Below are 18679 nucleotides of genomic sequence, written 5' to 3'. Positions count from 1 at the left end.
GGGATACAGAGATGGTTCAACACACAGAAATCCATCAATGTAATCCAATATATAAACAAAGTCATAGATCACATGATCACATCATTAGATGTTGAGAAAGCATTTGATAAAATTCAACATCCTTCATGGTAAAAGTCTTAAAAAGATCATGAATTTAAGATCTAAACATGAACACAGTAAAAGCAAAATACATCAACCTAGTAGACCATATTAAACTAAATAGAAAGGAATTTAAAGCAATCCAACTAAATAAAGGGACTAGATAAGGCTGCCCACTCTATCTCTATCTACTCAATAGTCGGAACCAGAGCAATTAGACCACAAAAGGAGGTCAAAGGGACACAAATTGGAAATGAAGAAGTCAAAATATCACAATTTGCAGATGATATGATAGCATATTTATGTGACCCCAAAAATTCCACCAGAGAGCTCCTAAACCTCATAAACAACTTCAGCAAAGTGGCTCGATATAAAATTATACAAATCAGTAGCCTTCCTCTACTCAAAGGATAAACAGGCTGAGAAAGAGATTAGGGAAACAACACACTTCACAATAGTCACAAATAATATAAAATACCTTGGTGTAATTCTAAACAAGCAAGTGAAAAAAAAACTGTATGACAAGAATTTCAATTCTCTGAAGAATGAAATCAAAGAAGATCTCAGAAGATGGAAAGATCACCCAAGCTCATGGATTGTTAGGAACAATATAGTAAAAAATGTCCATTTTTCAGAAAGCAATCTACAGATTCAATGCAATCCCCATCAAAATCCAACTCAGTTCTTCATAGAGATAGAAAGAGAAATTTGCAAGTTCATTTGGAATAAAAAAAAAAAAAACCCACAATAGCATAAACTATTCTCAACAATAAAAGAACTTCTTGGGAATCTCCATGCCTGACTCTAAGCTATATTTACAGAGCAGTCTCCATAAAAACTCTATGGTACTGGTAAAAAAGACAGCCAGTTATCTACCTAGAGTAGAATTGAAGATGCAGAAAAAGTCCCACACATTTATGGTCACTTAATCTTTGATAAAAGAGCTAAAACCTTCCAGTGATAAAAAAGACACCATTTTCAAAAAATGGTGATGGTTCACCTGGAGGTCAGCACGTATATGAATCCAAACTGATGAATTCTTATCTCTTTGTACAAAGCTCAGGTCCAAGTGGATCAAGGACCTCCAAGTAACAGGAGATACACTGAAAATAATAGCAGATTAAGTGGGGAAAATCCTGTATCACATGGGCAGAGGAGAATCTTTCCTAAACAAAATACTAGTGTCTCAAGCTCTAAGATCACAATTGACAAATTGGAACCTCATGAAACTGTGCATCTCTGTAAGGCAAAGGACACTGTCAATAAGACAACACGGCAACCTACAGATTGCTGAAAGATCTTAAGTGATATTTCATATTGCAAAGTTATGAAATTTACAGTTAATATTCTTTATTGTAATGGTGAGGAATAATAATTCTCATGGAAAAGAACATATATGCTGAAAATGTAGCCATTGAGGTAGAGATGTATTTAGAGATTATTAAAGAAATCTCATGTGTGTTCTGAGCATAGCTCACTTGATTATTACAAACCCAAACACTGCAAGAATACAGATCAACAATAATACAACCAGTGTTCTGTTCCCACATATAGGTTCCCACATATAGATATAGACAAATGAAAATATGGAGACATCAAAGTGACATGATTTTCAAATATTGCAATCATAGGCTTATGTGAGAGTATATGTCAAAGAATGTACTAAGCAAAGAATTCAAATAATGGTGATAAGAATTCAGTTACTGTAGCCTCTCCACCACTCCTGATCACAGCTCAATTGATACTCAAGAACTTGCATGGAACTGAATGATTGGGATAACTGTATGTTACACTGCTGAGTGTCTTAGTTTATCATAAAATAAAATTAAAAGAAGCCTGATTCCAACCAACAGGACCAAATCTAAGAGGAAAATATCATGCAGTTATTTTGTCCTCTGAGGTTCTGCCTTTACCCTGTGTGATGTGAGGCTCCTCCACATAGAATTCACAAAAATACAAAGTACTTCTCACTAGAAAGCTCAGTATCACTAGATACTGCATTAATGTTATTTGTTCTGAAAAACAAAATTAAAACAACTACTGCAATTCTTGACCATACAATTTCTGTACAGAGTAGAGTGAGCAAGTTCTAGGCATTGCCATTTTTCCTGAATGAAGAATACAGCCATAAGGAACGTCATCAAGTCCTATAATTCAATGAAAATATTTGAGCTATCTGTATTGGTACAGTTCTTCAATCCTAGCATCCTAGGAAGAGGAAGGGAGTTCCCATGTAAATCCAGGCTTGATCTAGTGCCACAATAGCATTATACCTATTTTTGCATACAAGTGATAAAGGAAATCATCTTTTAGATTATTCTTCTGTAAAGATCCTGGCAAGTATTAGATAAATAGAATAATCCTCATAAAACCAAGTTATTATTATCTAAAGATTACTAACAGGGCCAGAGGTACCCACTTCAGAATAATGTGTGCTTAAATTGTGACACAGCAGATTTTACCTCTGGTGAATACAATATACCTATTTGGCAGCACTGTTCATCAATTGGACTTCTTCCCTTGCATCCATGGCAGAGCTGAATCAAGACTTCTTAAGACTGTCCCAAAAGTTATCCTGTAGATGCCAGAGTTTTTAGTGTCCTATAGATGAAGGTAGTTTCCCTATCCATACAAGATCCTCTCTAAGTCCTGTTTTGGTTCCTAAAAATGTAGCCTCTAGAGATATTTTGTTCCCTATTCTAAGGACAAATGAAGCATCCACACGTTGGTCTTCCTTCTTCTTGATTTTCTTGTGTTTTGCAAATTGTATCTTGGATATTCTAAGTTTCTAGGCTCATATCCACTTATCAGTGAGTGCATATCAAGTGATTTCTTTTGTGATTGGGTTAGCTTACTCAGGAGCTAATCCTCTAGATCCATCCATTTGCCTAAAATACATAAATTCATTGTTTTTCATAGCTGAGTAGTACTCCAATATATAATTGTACCACATTTTCTGTATCCATTCTTCTGCTGAGGGACATCTGTGTCCTTTCCAGCTTCTGGCTATTATAAATAAGGCTGTTATGAACATAGTGGAGCATGTTTCCTTATTACAAGTTGGAACATCTTCTGGGTATATGCCCAGGAGAGGTATTGCTGGATATCTCGGTAGTACTATTTCCAATTTTCTGAGGAACTGCCATACTGACTTCCAGCGTGCTCGTACAAGCTTGCAATCCCATCAGCAATGGAGGAGTGTTCCTCTTTCTCCACATCCTCGGCAGCATCTGCTTTCACCTGAATTTTTGATCTTAGCCATTCTGACTGGTGTGAGGTTAGTTTGGAGCTAAGACAAAAGGAAAGATCATCCAGAGACTACCCCACCCATGAATCCATCCCATAATAAGCCACCGAACCCAGACACTATTGCATATGCCAGCAAGATTTCACTGAAAGAACCCTGATATAGCTGTCTCCTGTGAGGCTATGCCAGTGTCTGACAAATACAGAAGTGGATGCTCACAGTCATCTAGTGGATGGAACACAGGGCTCCCAATGGAGGAGCTAGAGAAAGTACCAAAGGAGATGGTGTCTACAACCCGATAGGTGGAACAACAATAAGAACTAACCAGTACCCCCAGAGCTCCTGTCTCTAGCTGCATATGTAGCAGAAGATGGCCTAGTCGGCCATCACTGGGAAGAGAGGCCCCTTGGTCTTGCAAATTTTATATGCCCCAGTACAGGGGAACGCCAAGGCCAAGAAGTGGGAGTGGGTGGGTAGGAGACTAGGTTGGGGGGATGGGGGGGCACAGGGAACTTTCGGGATAGCATTTGAAATGTAAATTTAAAAATATCTAATAAGAAAAAGAAAAAATGAAAAACTGTAGCCTCTAGAAGGCACTCTAAGAATGCTCATCAGGATCCTGTAATATGTTTCTTCCCATGCTCTTCCACAAATACTGCTTAATGTTCCAATACCATAAAGCCTGTTTCATTTGCTCTCAAGCATCCTATATGGGCATTGTCCATGTCCCCTAATATACTAAATCCTTCTCATTCTGTCCGTGCTCTTTTCCACATAACTGTATCTGAGACTACAAAGACAACACGTTGTTACCATCATAAACAAGAACTATGTGTGTAAATGGTTTTATGGTAAAAAATAAATCAATACTGTGTGAAGGGTACAAAGTACAATGTGAAAAAAGTTTTCAAGTTTCCCATGGCAGTTAAGTCTATGCTTACTTAGGATGATGATCTCAAAATCATTCCAGGTAGTTGAAATTTCCTAACTGTTAATGGCCACCCCAGAAACTCTCTGCTATGTTCAACATCCATGATAAAACAACTGATAGAAATTATCTATGAATATTTGAAAACAAGAGGCTCTGTTTATTTAAGATTGTGCTAACTGTGAACTCATGATTCAGCAATAACCAATACTGAAAACAAAATATTCTGCCAGTAATTTCTCATGAATGGAATGACCTTCTTACTTTTGGGGAAAAAATGAAAAAAAATATATATAATGGCATGCATTTGTTCTACTGTAACCTACCACTTGTCTAAGATCAAACATTCTGAGTCTTCCGATTGCATTTTCGATACCATAGCTTTGGAGTTGTAGTAAATACTTTTTCATCTTTTCACAGTGATTCAAATTGACTTTTCATCAACTTTGGTAATTTCTATACAATATTGAACATTTCCATAGGTTATCTCTTTAATGTTTCCCAATATATGTGTGGATAGTTTCACACAATTAAGCTAGGATAAATTATTTAATAAAGCCCATTATGGAATTTGGTTTCAGGATGAATATTCTGGGAAGTATATACAATTAGCATTGTGTAAATGATTTAGCAAAATTAATTGAAATTCATTTTATTGCTTTGAGTGTGCAGAGTAGACTGTTAAGGTACAACAGGACAGGACAACACAATGGTCTGCCATATTCAACAATGGGTAAATGCACATGTTTTGAGAGCCACTGTAATTTGATTGAATCATGGAGTATTAGCATAATGTCAGAGCCATACAAAAACACAACACAGTTAGCATGACGCTTATCAACAACAGTTTTGTAGCTGTATTTTCATTTGGCTTTCTGCAGACCTCTCTCTCACTCCTCTTTGAATGGAATAGAACAGCCTTAGTCCTGGGGTTCCTGAATCCTCTCCATTCTATTCAAATTGAGCCCTAAAACTTGACCAACTCTTACTAGGGCAGTGAGCCTGTATGATTAAATACAGCATCCCTATTTTAGTTAACTACAACGACTTTTCTTTAATATTGTGGCTCCAGATTTTCTGATGTTGCAATACTGAGATTGTTATGTTCAAATCATGAGACCATCCTCCCCCAAAAAAAAGACCACCAGGGACCACAACTCTGATGCAAGCACATGAAAGTCTTTGAGTTTGCACTTGGCTCACAAACATTTCTGATGCTACAGGTTAGGAAAGTAATAGCTGGGTCTAGGAGAATTCAGTTTATATAGGGAAAAATTGCAAGCAGGGGCTTCCAATCATTAGTGTTACATGATTTGGGTAAAGGGAAATTGGCCTTTAAACTGATTGGTACATAGCATCTGTTAAAACCACAAGGGGAGACCACACATCTAGCAGAGACATCTTGACCTTGGAACAATTCATGTTTTTTTTTACATCATCCTGTTATTTTGACCAGATTATCCTGTTATTGTGAGCTGGCCACAGCTATTTTGTCTATTGTCAATAGCTGAGAACACTTTGTGGTCTTTTTCTCGGAGCCCAAGAGTGGGAGCATTGTCACTCTGAAGATAAGAAACTCAAAATGTCACAATCTTGAATAAACAGAGCCTCCTGTTTTCAAATATTCATAGATAATTTCTATCAGTTGCTGTATTATGAATATTGAACATAGCAGACAGTTTCTGGTGTGGCCCTTTACAGTTTGGAAATTTCACCTCCTATCTATGAGATATGACCCTCTACCTCCATATCCTACATCCATGGAATCCCAGGTGGAAACTAGGCAATATTGGTAACCTTTTCTGTCACTTAAACCCCAGACACCCAATGGGAAGAATTAATATCCAGAGAAATTATAGAGCCCAAGGGTGGAACTATGTCAATCTGAAGATAAGTAACTCAATATGGAGTTTAAAAACAAAATGGACTTTATCCTGCTACTTTGATGACTTCATAATATAGTTAAAGGTATTCTTTTTTTTTTTAATCTAATCATGTCTTACCTGGAAAATTATATGCATTCAAAATGTCTAAACAGTTTTTACAACCCTAACTTAAAAGACAAATAGTCCATTCATAAATGGGTTAAAAGTGTCAGTTTGTAACAGAAGCTATACTGATACTCTGGAAAACATATACAGAGTCTATGATTAGCAAAATTGGAAACCAGGAATGATAAATTAAAACAAAGCTCCACTGCATTTAACCTTAGAAAAACAAAACCAGAGGCTTTTGCCTCAGAATCTGCAAGAGCCATCTTGGTTCCGGGACTCCACAGGAACTAGTCTGCACAGGTGAGAGTGTGGACTACTGAAGTTTCTGGAACAGGTGAGAGCCAAAGAACTTCTGAGGCAGCACCATTTTCAGGATCCAGATATCCGGCCACCATCCCGGCCAGAGGATAGGTGTCCACCTGGCCCAGGAGGCCTTTGCATCAGGATCCGCAGGGCCAATCTTGGTTCCGGGACTCCCCAGGAAGTAGTCTGGACAGGTAAGAGTGTGGACTACTGAAGCTAACAACTTCTGTGACAGGCCAAAGCAAGAGAGCTTCTGGGAAAGGTCCTGTTTTGGGCCTTCATCTTCGGCCAGGAGGAGGTCCAAACACCAGATAACCGTGCACCTTTCCTGCAGAGACTGCTCTGACCACTGAAACTAAGAGAAGAGAGCTAGTATCCCAGGTCAGCTGATAGAGTGTAACAAAATCACCAGAGGAACAATCTCTAAACAGAGACAACTATAACAACTAACTCCAGATATTACCAGATGGCGAAAGTTAAACGTAAGAATCTTACTAACAGAAAACAAGACCATTCACCATCATCAGAACTCAGCACTCCCACTTCGCCCAGTCCAGTGCACCCCAACACACCCGAGAAGCTAGACCCAGATTTGAAGGCATATCTCATGATGATGGTAGAGGACATCAAGAAGGACTTTAATAATTCACTTAAAGAAATACAGGAGAACACTGCTAAACAGGTAGAAGACATTAAAGAGGAAGCGCAAAAATCCCTTAAAGAATTGCAGGAAAACGCAACCAAACAGTTGATGGAATTGAATAAAACCATCCAAGACCTAAAAAGGGAAGTAGACACAATAAAGAAAACCCAAAGTGATGCAACACTGGAGATAGAAACCCTAGGAAAGAAATCTGGAACCATATAGATGCTAGTATCAGCAACAGAATACAAGAGATGAAGAGAGAATCTCAGGTGCAGAAGATTCAATAGAGAACATCGGCACAACAATCAAAGAAAATGCAAAATACAAAAAGATCCTAACTCAAAACATCCAGGAAATCTAGGACATAATGAGCAGACAAAACCTACGGATAATAGGAGTTGATGAGAATGAAGGTTTTCAACTCAAAGGATTAGAAAATATCTTCAACAAAATAATAGAAGAAAACTTCCCAAACATAAAGAAAGAGATGCCCATGATCATACAAGAAGCCTACAGAACTCCAAATAGACTGGACCAGAAAAGAAATTCCTCCCGACACATAATAATCAGAACAACAAATGCACTAAATAAAGAAAGAATATTAAAAGCAGTAAGGGAGAAAGGTCAAGTAACATATAAAGGAAGGCCTATCAGAACTACACCAGACTTTTCACCAGAGACTATGAAAGCCAGAAGAGCCTGGACAGATGTTATACAGACACTAAGAGAACACAAATGCCAACCCAGGCTACTATACCCATGCAAACTCTCAATTACCATAGATGGAGAAACCAAAGTATTCCATGACAAAACCAAATTCACACATTATCTTTCCACGAATCCAGCCCTTCAAAGGATAATAACAGAAAATACCAATACAAGAACAGAAAACACGCCCTAGAAAAAGCAAGAAGGTAATCCCTCAACAAACCTAAAAAAGGACAACCACAAGAACAGAATGCAAACTTTAACAACAAAAATAATAGGAAGCAACAATTACTTTTCCTTAATATCTCTTAATATCAATGGACTCAACTCCCCAAGAAAAAGACATAGACTAACAAAGTGTCTACACAAACAAGACCCAGCATTTTGCTGCTTACAGGAAACTAATCTCAGAGAAAAAGATAGACACTACCTCAGAATGAAAGGCTGGAAAACAATTTTCCAAGCAAATGGTATGAAGAAACAAGCTGGAGTAGCCATTCTAATATCTATTAAAATCGACTTCCAACCCAAAGTCATCAAAAAAGACAAGGAGGGGCACTTCGTTCTCATCAAAGGTAAAATCCTCCAAGAGGAACTATCAATTCTGAATATCTATGCTCCAAATACAAGGGCAGCCACATTCATTAAAGAAACTTTAGTAAAGCTCAAAACACACATTGCACTTCACACAATAATAGTGGGAGACTTCAACACACCACTTTCACCAATGGACAGATCATGGAAAGAGAAACTAAACAGGGACACAGTGAAACTAACAGAAGTTTTGAAACAAATGGATCTGACAGATATCTACAGAACATTTTATCCTAAAACAAAAGGATATACCTTCTTCTCAGCACCTCATGGTACCTTCTCCAAAATTGACCACGTAATTGGTCACAGAACAAGCCTCAACATATACAAAACTATTGAAATTGTCTCTTGCATTCTATCAGATAACCATGGACTAAGGCTGATCTTCTATAACAAAATAAATAATAGAAAGCCAACATTCATGTGGAAACTGAACAACACTCTTCTCAATGATATTTTGGTCAAGGATGAAATAAAGAAAGAAATTAAGGACTTTTTGGAGTTTAATGAAAATGAAGCCACAACATACCCAAACTTATGGGACACAATGAAAGCATTTCTAAGAGCAAAACTCATAGCTCTGAGTGCCTCCAAAATGAAACTAGTGAAAGCACACATTAGCAGCTTGACAACACAGCTAAAAGCTCTAGAACAAAAGGAAGCAAATTCACCCAAGAGGAGTAGAAGGTAGGAAATAATCAAACTCAGGGGCGAAATCAACCAAGTGGAAACAAGAAGAACTATTCAAAGGATCAAACAATCGAGGAGCTGGTTCTTTGAGAACATCATCAAGATAGATAAGCCCTTAGCCAGACTCACTAGAGGGCACAGGGAAAGCATCCTAATTAACAAAATCAGAAATGAAAGGGGAGACATAACAACAGATCCTGAAGAAATCTAAAACACCATCAGATTCTTCTACAAAAGGCTATACTCAACACAACTGGAGAACCTAGATGAAATGGACAAGTTTCTAGATAGATACCAGGTACCAAAGTTATATCAAGATCAGGTTAATGATCTAAACAGTCCTATATCTCCTACAGAAATAGAAGCAGTCATTAATAATCTCCCAACCAAAAGAATCCCAGGACCAGATGGGTTTAGTGCAGAGTTCTATCAGACCTTCAAAGAATATCTAATCCCAGTTTTTCACAAACTATTCCACAAAACAGAAACAGAAGGTATTCTACCCAATTCATTCCACGAAGCTACAATTACTCTGATAACTAAACCAAAAAAAGACCAAACAAAGATAGAGAACTTCAAACCAATTTCCCTTATGAATATCGATGCAAAAATCCTCAATAAAGTTCTCACTAACCGAATCCAAGAACACATCAAAACAATCATCCATCCTGACCAAGTAGGTTTCATCCCAGGGACGCATCAATGGTTCAATATACCGAAATCCATCAACATAATCCAGTATATAAACAAACTCAAAGACAAAAACCACACGATCATCTCGTTAGATGCTGAGAAAGCATTTGACAAAATACAACACCCATTCATGAAAAAGTCTTGGAAAGATCAGGAATATCAAAGCCCATACCTAAACATGATAAAAGCAATCTACAGCAAACCAGTAGCCAACATCAAAGTAAATAGTGAGAAGCTGGAAGTAATCCCACTAAAATCAGGGACTAGACAAGGCTGTCCACTCTCTCCCTACCTATTCAACATTGTATTTGAAGTCCTAGCCAGAGCAATTACACAACAAAAGGAGATCAAGGGGATACAAATTGGGAAGGAAGAAGTCAAAATATCACTTTTTGCAGATGATATGAGAGTATATATAAGTGACCCTAATAATTCCACCAGAGAACTCTTAAACCTGATAAAAGGCTTCAGTGAAGTAGATGGATATAAAATTAACTCAAACAAGTCAATGGCCTTTCTGTACACAAAGGATAAACAGAAAGAAATTAGGGAAACAACACCCTTCTCAATAGTCACAAATAATATAAAATACCTTGGCGTGACTCTAACTAAGGAAGTGAAAGATCTGTATGATAAGAACTTCAAGTCCCTGAAGAAAGAAATTAAAGAAGATCTCAGAAAATGGAAAGATCTCCCATGCTCATGGATTGGCAGGATCAATATAGTAAAAGTGGCTATCTTGCCAAAAGCAATCTGCAGATTCAATGCAGTCCCCATCAAAATTCCAACTCAATTCTTCAACGAATTAGAAAGGTCAATTTGCAAATTCATCTGGAATAACAAAAAAACCTAGGATAGCATAAAATCTTCTCAAGGATAAAAGAACCTCTGGTGGAATCACCATTCCTGACCTAAAGCTGTACTACAGAGTAATTGTGATAAAAATAGAAATGGAATGGGGAGGAGCACTGAAGAGAAGGATCAGTGAATGATAGCACTTTGGAATTTAAGACAGTGTTGAGACTATGAAAAACCATGGGGAAATTTGAGATTCCATTGAAAACATTTTTATTAAGACATGGCGATAGGCCTATGTGGATATTGGGGGTGCAATATGGTAGTTTAAATGATAAAGTCCCTCCATAAGCTGAGATGCTTGAATGCTTAGTCTCCAGTTAGTGGAACTATTTAAGCTTTCCCACCCATGCCTGCCAGCCTATCTACCACCAGGCATCTTGCCCTGTGACCCTGGGGTAACCCTCTGAATATGTAAGCTACTTTCACTTAAATGTTTCCGTTTTTAAGGTTATCCTTGGTCATTTGTCTCTTCATAGCAATAAAGCAGTTATTACACAATGACATCTTAATATGTAGGCTTTTGTGATCTTGTACACTGAAACCTGCATTCATATTCTATCAAATGTGGAGATTTAAGAGCAGCTAAATCCACACTTGGCTCCTAAAGTGTTTTCTTACAAATATTCAGGATATCCCATTTCTTTAGCCCAGCACACATAAAGCAGTAAAGTGCATGATGTGGAAATTTCTGGATTCTTTAGAGACTTAGTTGTGTCACATGATGTTTCTCTAGAAGCTGTCTTGTGAGAAGATATTTTGCTGAAATAGACACGTGAGAGAATATTGAGTGTGGAATAAATAATTTCCTGCATAATATTAAGAATTACCTAGCGGGGGCTGGTGAGATGGCTCAGTGGGTAAGAGCACCCGACTGCTCTTCCAAAGGTCCGGAGTTCAAATCCCAGCAACCACATGGTGGCTCACCACCATCTGTAACAAGATCGGATGCCCTCTTCTGGTGTGTCTAAAGACAGCTACAGTGTACTTACATATAATAAATAAATAAATCTTTAAAAAAAAAAAGATCTTGAGTCATTTTAAAAAAATAAAAAATAATAATAAAAAAAATAAAAATAATTAAAAAAAAGAATTACCTAGCATATACATGAATGTTGTCTCTACCAGGAGATCCAGCTATTCTCACATTCATGCTATTTGTATGTGTCTACTCCAGAATGCAAATTCTAAAGCTGAATGCCACATAATTAATAAAGCACAGGAAAGGGTTTCCTGAAGGAAAAGCTTTCAGGTGGTATTAAAATTTATTTACTGTATAAAGGTTTGACAAATTCCTTGCATTTCTTGGGATTTTGATCAGACATGAATCCAAAACAACATGAAACAAGTAAATACTTTTTTTTTCTAACATGAACTTTTTTAAAATTAGGTATTTATTTCATTTACATTTGCAATGCTATCCCAAAAGTCCCCCACCTGTACCCCACCCACTCCCCTACCCTCCCACTCCCACTTCTTGGCCCTGCCCCTGTACTGAGGCAGATAAAGTTTGCATGACCAATGGGTCTCTCTTTCCACTGATGGCTCACTAGGCAATCTTCTGCTACATACGCAGCTAGAGACACGTGCTCTGGGGGATCCTGGGTAGTTCATATTAACCAAGTGGAAACAAGAAGAACTATAAAAAGAATCAACCAAACAAGGAGCTGGTTCTTTGAGAAAATCAACAAGATAGATAAACCCTTATCCAGACTCACTAGAGGGCACAGGGACAGCATCCTAATTAAAAAAATCAGAAATGAAAAGGGAGACATAACAACAGATCCTGAAGAAATCCAACACACCATCAGATACTTCTACAAAAGGCTATACTCAACAAAACTGGAAAACATGGATGAAATGGACTACTTCCTAGACAGATACCAGGTACCAACGTTAAATCAGGATCATATTAATGATCTAAACAGTCCCACTTCTCCTAAATAAATAGAAGCAGTCATTAAAAGTCTCCCAACCAAAAAAAGCCCAGGACCAGATGGGTTTAGTGCAAAGTTCTATCACATCTTCAAAGAAGACCTAATACCAACTCTCCTCAAACTATTCCACAAAATAGAATCAGAAGGTACTCTACCCAACTCATTCCATAAAGCCACAATTACTCTGATACCTAAACCACACAAAGATCAGACAAAAAGAGAACTTCAGACCAATTTCCCTTATGATTATCAATGCAAAAATACACAATAAAACCCTCACAAACCGAATCCAAGGACACATCAAAACGATCATCCATCATGACCAAGTAAGCTTGATCCCAGGGATGAAGAGATGGTTTAAATTATGGAAATCCATCAACATAATCCACTATACAAACAAACTCAAAGACAAAAATCACATGATCAACTCCTTAGATGCTGAGAAAGCATTTGAAAAAGTCTAACACCCTTTCATGATAAAAGTCTTGGAAAGATCAGGAATTCAAGGCCCATACATAAACATAATAAAAACAATATACAGCAAACCAGTAGCCAACATCAAACTAAACGAAGAGAAACTCAAAGCAATCCCACTAAACTCAGGGTCTAGACAAGGCTGCCCACTTTCTCCCTACATATTCAATATAGTACTTGAAGTCCTAGCCAGAGGAATTATACAACAAAAGGAGATCAAGGGGATACAAATTGGAAAGGAAGAAGTGAAAATATCACTATTTGCAGATGATATGATAGTATATATAAGTGACCCTAAAAATTCTACCCGAGAACTCCACAACCTGAAAAACAGCTTCAGTGAAGTATCTGGATATAAAATTAACTCAAACAAATCAATGGCCTTTCTCTACACAAAGGATAAATGGGCCAAGAAAGAAATTAGGGAAACAACTCGCTTAACAATAGTCACAAAGAACATCACATACCTTGGTGCGACTCTAACTAAAGAAGTGAAAGATCTGTATGATAAGAACTTCAATTCTCTGAAGAAAGAAATTGAAGAAGATCTCAGAAGTTAGAAAGATCTCCCATGCTCGTTGATTGGCAGGATTAATATAGTCAAAATGGCAATCCTGCTGAAAGCAATCTACAGATTCAATGCAATCCCCATCAAAATTCCAACTCAATTCTTCACTGTGTTAGAAAGGGCAATTTGCAAATTTGTCTGGAATAATAAAAAACCTAGGATAGCAAAAACTCTTCTCAACAATAAAAGAACCTCTGTTGGAATCACCATGCCTAACCTCAAGCTGTACTACAGAGCAATTGTGATAAAAAACTGCATGGTACTGGTACAGCAACAGACAGGTAGAACAATGGAATAGAATTAAAGACCCAGAAATGAACCCACACCTATGGTCACTTGATCTTTGACAAGGGAGCTAAAACCATCCAGTGGAAAAAAGACAGCATTTTCAATAAATGGTGCTGGCACAACTGGCAGTTATCATGTAGAAGAATGCGAATTGATCCATTCTTATCTCCTTGTACAAAGTTCAAGTCTATCTGGATCAAAGACCTCCACATAAAACCAGAGACACTGAATTTTATAGAGGAGAAAGTGGGGGAAAGCCTCAAAGATATGGGCACAGGGGAAAAATTCCTAAACAGAACAGCAATGGCTTGTGCTGTAAAATCAAGAATTGACAAATGGGACCTCATAAAATTGCAAAGCTTCTGTAAGGCAAAAGACCCTGTCAATAAGATAAAAAGGCCACCAACAGATTGGGAAAGGATCTTTACCTATCCTAAATCAGATAGGGGACTAATATCCAATATATATAACGAATTCAAGGAGGTGGACTCCAGAAAAATCAAATAACCCCATTAAAAAATGGGGCACAGAGCTAAACAATGAATTCTCACCTGAGGAATAACGAACGGCTGAGAAGCACCTGAAAAAAATGTTCAGCATCCTTAATCATCAGGGAAATGCAAATCAAAACAACCCTGAGATTCCACCTCACACCAGTCAGAATGGCTAAGTCAAAAATTCAGGTGACAGCAGGTGCTGGCAAGGATGTGGAGAAAGAGCAACACTCCTCCATTGCTGGTGGGATTGCAGGCTTGTACAACTACTCTGGAAATCAGTCTGGCGGTTCTTCAGAAAATTGGACATAGTAGTTCCAGAGGATCCAGCAACACCAGTCCTGGTCATATATTCAGAAGATGCTCCAACATGTAATAAGGATACATGCTCCACTACATTCATAGCAGCCTTATTTATAATAGCCAGAAGCTGGAAAGAACCCAGATGTCCCTTAACAGAGGAATGGATACAGAAAATGTGGTACATTTACACAATGGAGTACTACTCATCTATTAAAAACAATGAATTTATGAAATTCCTAGGCAAATGGATGGATCTGGAGGTTATCATCCTGAGTGAGGAAACACAATCACAAAGGAACTCACACAATATGTACCCACTGATAAGTGGATATTAGTCCAGAAACTTAGAATACACAAGGTACAAGATACAATTTGCAAAACTCATGGAACTCAAGAACAAAGACCAAAGTGTGGACACTTTGCCCCTTCTTAGAATTGGGAACAAAACACCCATGGAAGGAATTACAGAGACAAAGTTTTGAGCTGAGATGAAAGGATAGACCATCTAGAGACTGCCATACCCGGGGATCCATCCCATAATCAGCCACCAAACACAGACACTATTGCATACGCCAGCAAGATTTTGCTGAAAGGACCCTGGTATAGCTAGCTGTCTCTTGTGAGGCTATGCCAGTGCCTGGCAAACAGAAGTGAATGCTCACAATCAGCTATTGGATGGAACACAGGGCCCCCAATGGAGGAACTAGAGAAAGTACCCAAGGATCTAAAATGGTCTGCAACCCTATAGGTGGAAAAACAATATGAACTAACCAGTACTCCCAGAGCTCATATCTCTAGCTGCATATGTATCTCTAGTCGGCCATCACTGGGAAGAAAGGCCCTTTGGGCTTGCAAACTTTATATGCCCCAATACAGGGGAACACCAGGGCCAAGAAGTGGGAGTCAGTGGGTAGGGGAGCAGGGGGGGTGCGGGTATAGGGAACTTTCGGGATAGCTTTTAAAATGTAAATAAAGAAAATATCTAATAAAATAAAATTTAAAAGAGGAATTGGAGAGATCCCCTGCTAGCAACTTAAAAGCACACCTTAAAGCTGTAGAACAAAGAGAAGCAAATATAAGAGAAGTACACAGTAAGAAATAATCAAACTCTGGACTGAAATAAACAACCACATTAAAAACAAATAGAACAATATAAAGAACCGGTGAAACCAAGCACTGCTTTTTTTTTTTCTTTTTCTTTTTTTTTTTTTTTTTTTGATAAAATCAACAAGAAAGACAAACCCTTAGCCAAAATAAGGAAAATTCAGAAGACAGTACACAAATCAAAAAAATAGAAATTTAATGAAGGACATATCAACAGGAAATCTGAAGAATCACTAGGTCAGACTTCAAAAGCCTGAATGCCAAAATATTTAAAAATATATATGAAATGGATGGTTTTCTAAACATACCATTTACCACAGTTAAATCAAGACCAGGTATAAACAATTCAAACAGTACCAAAAACCTCTAAGGAAATAAACACAGCCATTAAAAGTCTCTCAACTAAAACTAACCCAGGGCCAGATGGTTTTCACATAGATTTCTACCAGACTTTCAAAGAACAGCTAATATCAATACGCCTTAAACTACTCAAGAATATAGAAACAGAAGAAACATTGCAAAACTCATTCTATGAGGCCACAATCACATTGACACCTAACCCACACAAAGACTCTACAAAGAGAATTTCAGACAAGTTACGTTTATGAACATTGTTGTAAAAAATATTCAAGAAAATACAGGCAAACTGGATCTAACTACATATCAAAGATTCCATCCACCATGATCAAGTAGTCTTGATCCAAGGGATGCAGGATGGTTCAATATATGGAATTCCATCAAAGTAATCTACCATATAAAAACACTGAAAGGAAAAACACTCCATAGGATAATCTCATTAGATGCTGAAAAAAAAAAAACTTTGACAAAAAACAGTTTATGTTAATGGAGACATCAGGGACACAAGCTATATATCTAAGCATAATGAAGGCCATATATAGCAAGCCATTCACAAAAGAACACACATGGTATAAACTCGCTGATACCTCGATACTAGCCCAAACACTTCAAATACCCAAGATACAGTTCACAAACCACATGAAGCTCAAGTAGAAAGAAGACCAAAGTGTGGGTGCTTCTGTCCTTCTTATAAGGAGAACTAAATACTCACAGGACCAAATATGGAGATAAAGTGTAGAGCAGAGACTGAAGGAAATGCCACCCAGAGACTGTCCCACCTGGGGATTCACCCCATATACAGTTACCCAATCAAGGCACTATTTTGGATGCCAACAAGTGTATGCTGACAGGAGCCTGATATAGCTGTCTCCTGAGAGGACCTTCCAGAGTCTTACAAATACAGAGGTGGATGCTCGCAGCCAACCATTGGACTGTGTGCAGGGTCCTCAATAGAGAAGGTAGAGAAAGGACTCAAGGAGTTGAAGGGGTTTTCAACCCCATAGGAAGAACAACAATATCAACCAACCAGACTTCTCTAGAGCTCCCAGGAACTAAGCCATCAACCAACAAGTACACATGGCTCCAGCTGCATATGTAGCAGATGGCTTTGTCAGGCATCAATGGGAGGAGAGGTCCTTGGGTCTTATGAAGGCTAGATAGATGCCCAAGTGTAGGAGAATCTAGGACAGGGAGGTAGGAGTGGGTAGGTAAGTGGAGGAACACCCTCATAGAAGCAGGGTGAGGGACGATAGGATAGGGGGTTTCTGGGACAGGAGGAAACCATGAAAGGGGATAACATTTGAAATGTAAATAAAGAAAATTTAAAAGAAAAAACACTGAAAGGAAAACCACCGACAGGAACATCTCATCAGTTGCTGAAAAAACCTTTGACAAAGTCCAACAACACTTCATGTTAATGGAGACAAAAAGGATACAAAGTGCATACCTACACATAGGGAAATATACAGCAAGCCCATAGCTAATATCAATTTAATGAAGAATAACTTAAGAATTCCACTAAAATCAGAGACAAGACGAGGCTGCCCACTCACTCCCTGTCTATCCAACATAGTACTTGAAGCTCAAGCAAAAAGACAACTAATAAAGATCAAGAAGATACAAACTGGAAAGGAAGAAGCCAAATCAGCAGCTCAGTACACAGGTAAGCAGTAGACTCTCCATCAACTCACAGACACTTCACAGGTATATGAGCAGACCAGTTCAGTACTGTCAGGATAGCAGCAGTGGTAGCACAGACTAGCAGGAGATGCTAGGCCTCAGTAGAATCTCAATGAGTCAGCAGGAGGGATTTGGAACCAGAAGGTATGCCAGGAGCAGCTGAGCCTCTCTGGACTGAGTGAAGGTTAGTGAAGACACAAGACCAAGAAGAGTTTAGCTGCAAAAGCATAGTCCATTGTGTCCTATTTATATTCCTTCCAAACATCACATGTGCTCCCTGGGTTTTGCCTCACCATGTGTCTTGCCTCAGCTCTTGAGTCTGTTTCAGCTGACATCACTCTGCCAATTGGCTCAAGTCCTCCAATAAGCAAGAAAATGCAGCACAGCACACCACCAGAAATTTTGTGGAGAGTTTCTCTCCATGGAGTCCTGACAAATGGAGCTCAAGGAATAAATGTAAGGTGGAAATGTAAGGTGGAAGTGGGTTGTTAGCAAAGAATCACTCATCAAGTGTCCTTTCATGTGCTAGCTTTAGCAAAACATCCTTTCACCTGTGTCTACTTCAAGGCACTGTTCCTTCATGTCTTTGCCCTAGCAAAACACCATCCAATGCAAATATTTTCTTAAGAACACTTAAGTTTCCTCATCGTATCCCTGTTTCTGTTTAAGAATTGTCCTTTGGGGCAGCCTCACAACACCCAGAGGAAGCTCCACTCC

The sequence above is a fragment of the Mus musculus genome, chromosome 17, assembly GCF_000001635.26.
Source record: "Mus musculus strain C57BL/6J chromosome 17, GRCm38.p6 C57BL/6J".
Lineage (NCBI taxonomy): Eukaryota > Metazoa > Chordata > Mammalia > Rodentia > Muridae > Mus > Mus musculus.
This window is presented reverse-complemented; position numbering follows the sequence as displayed.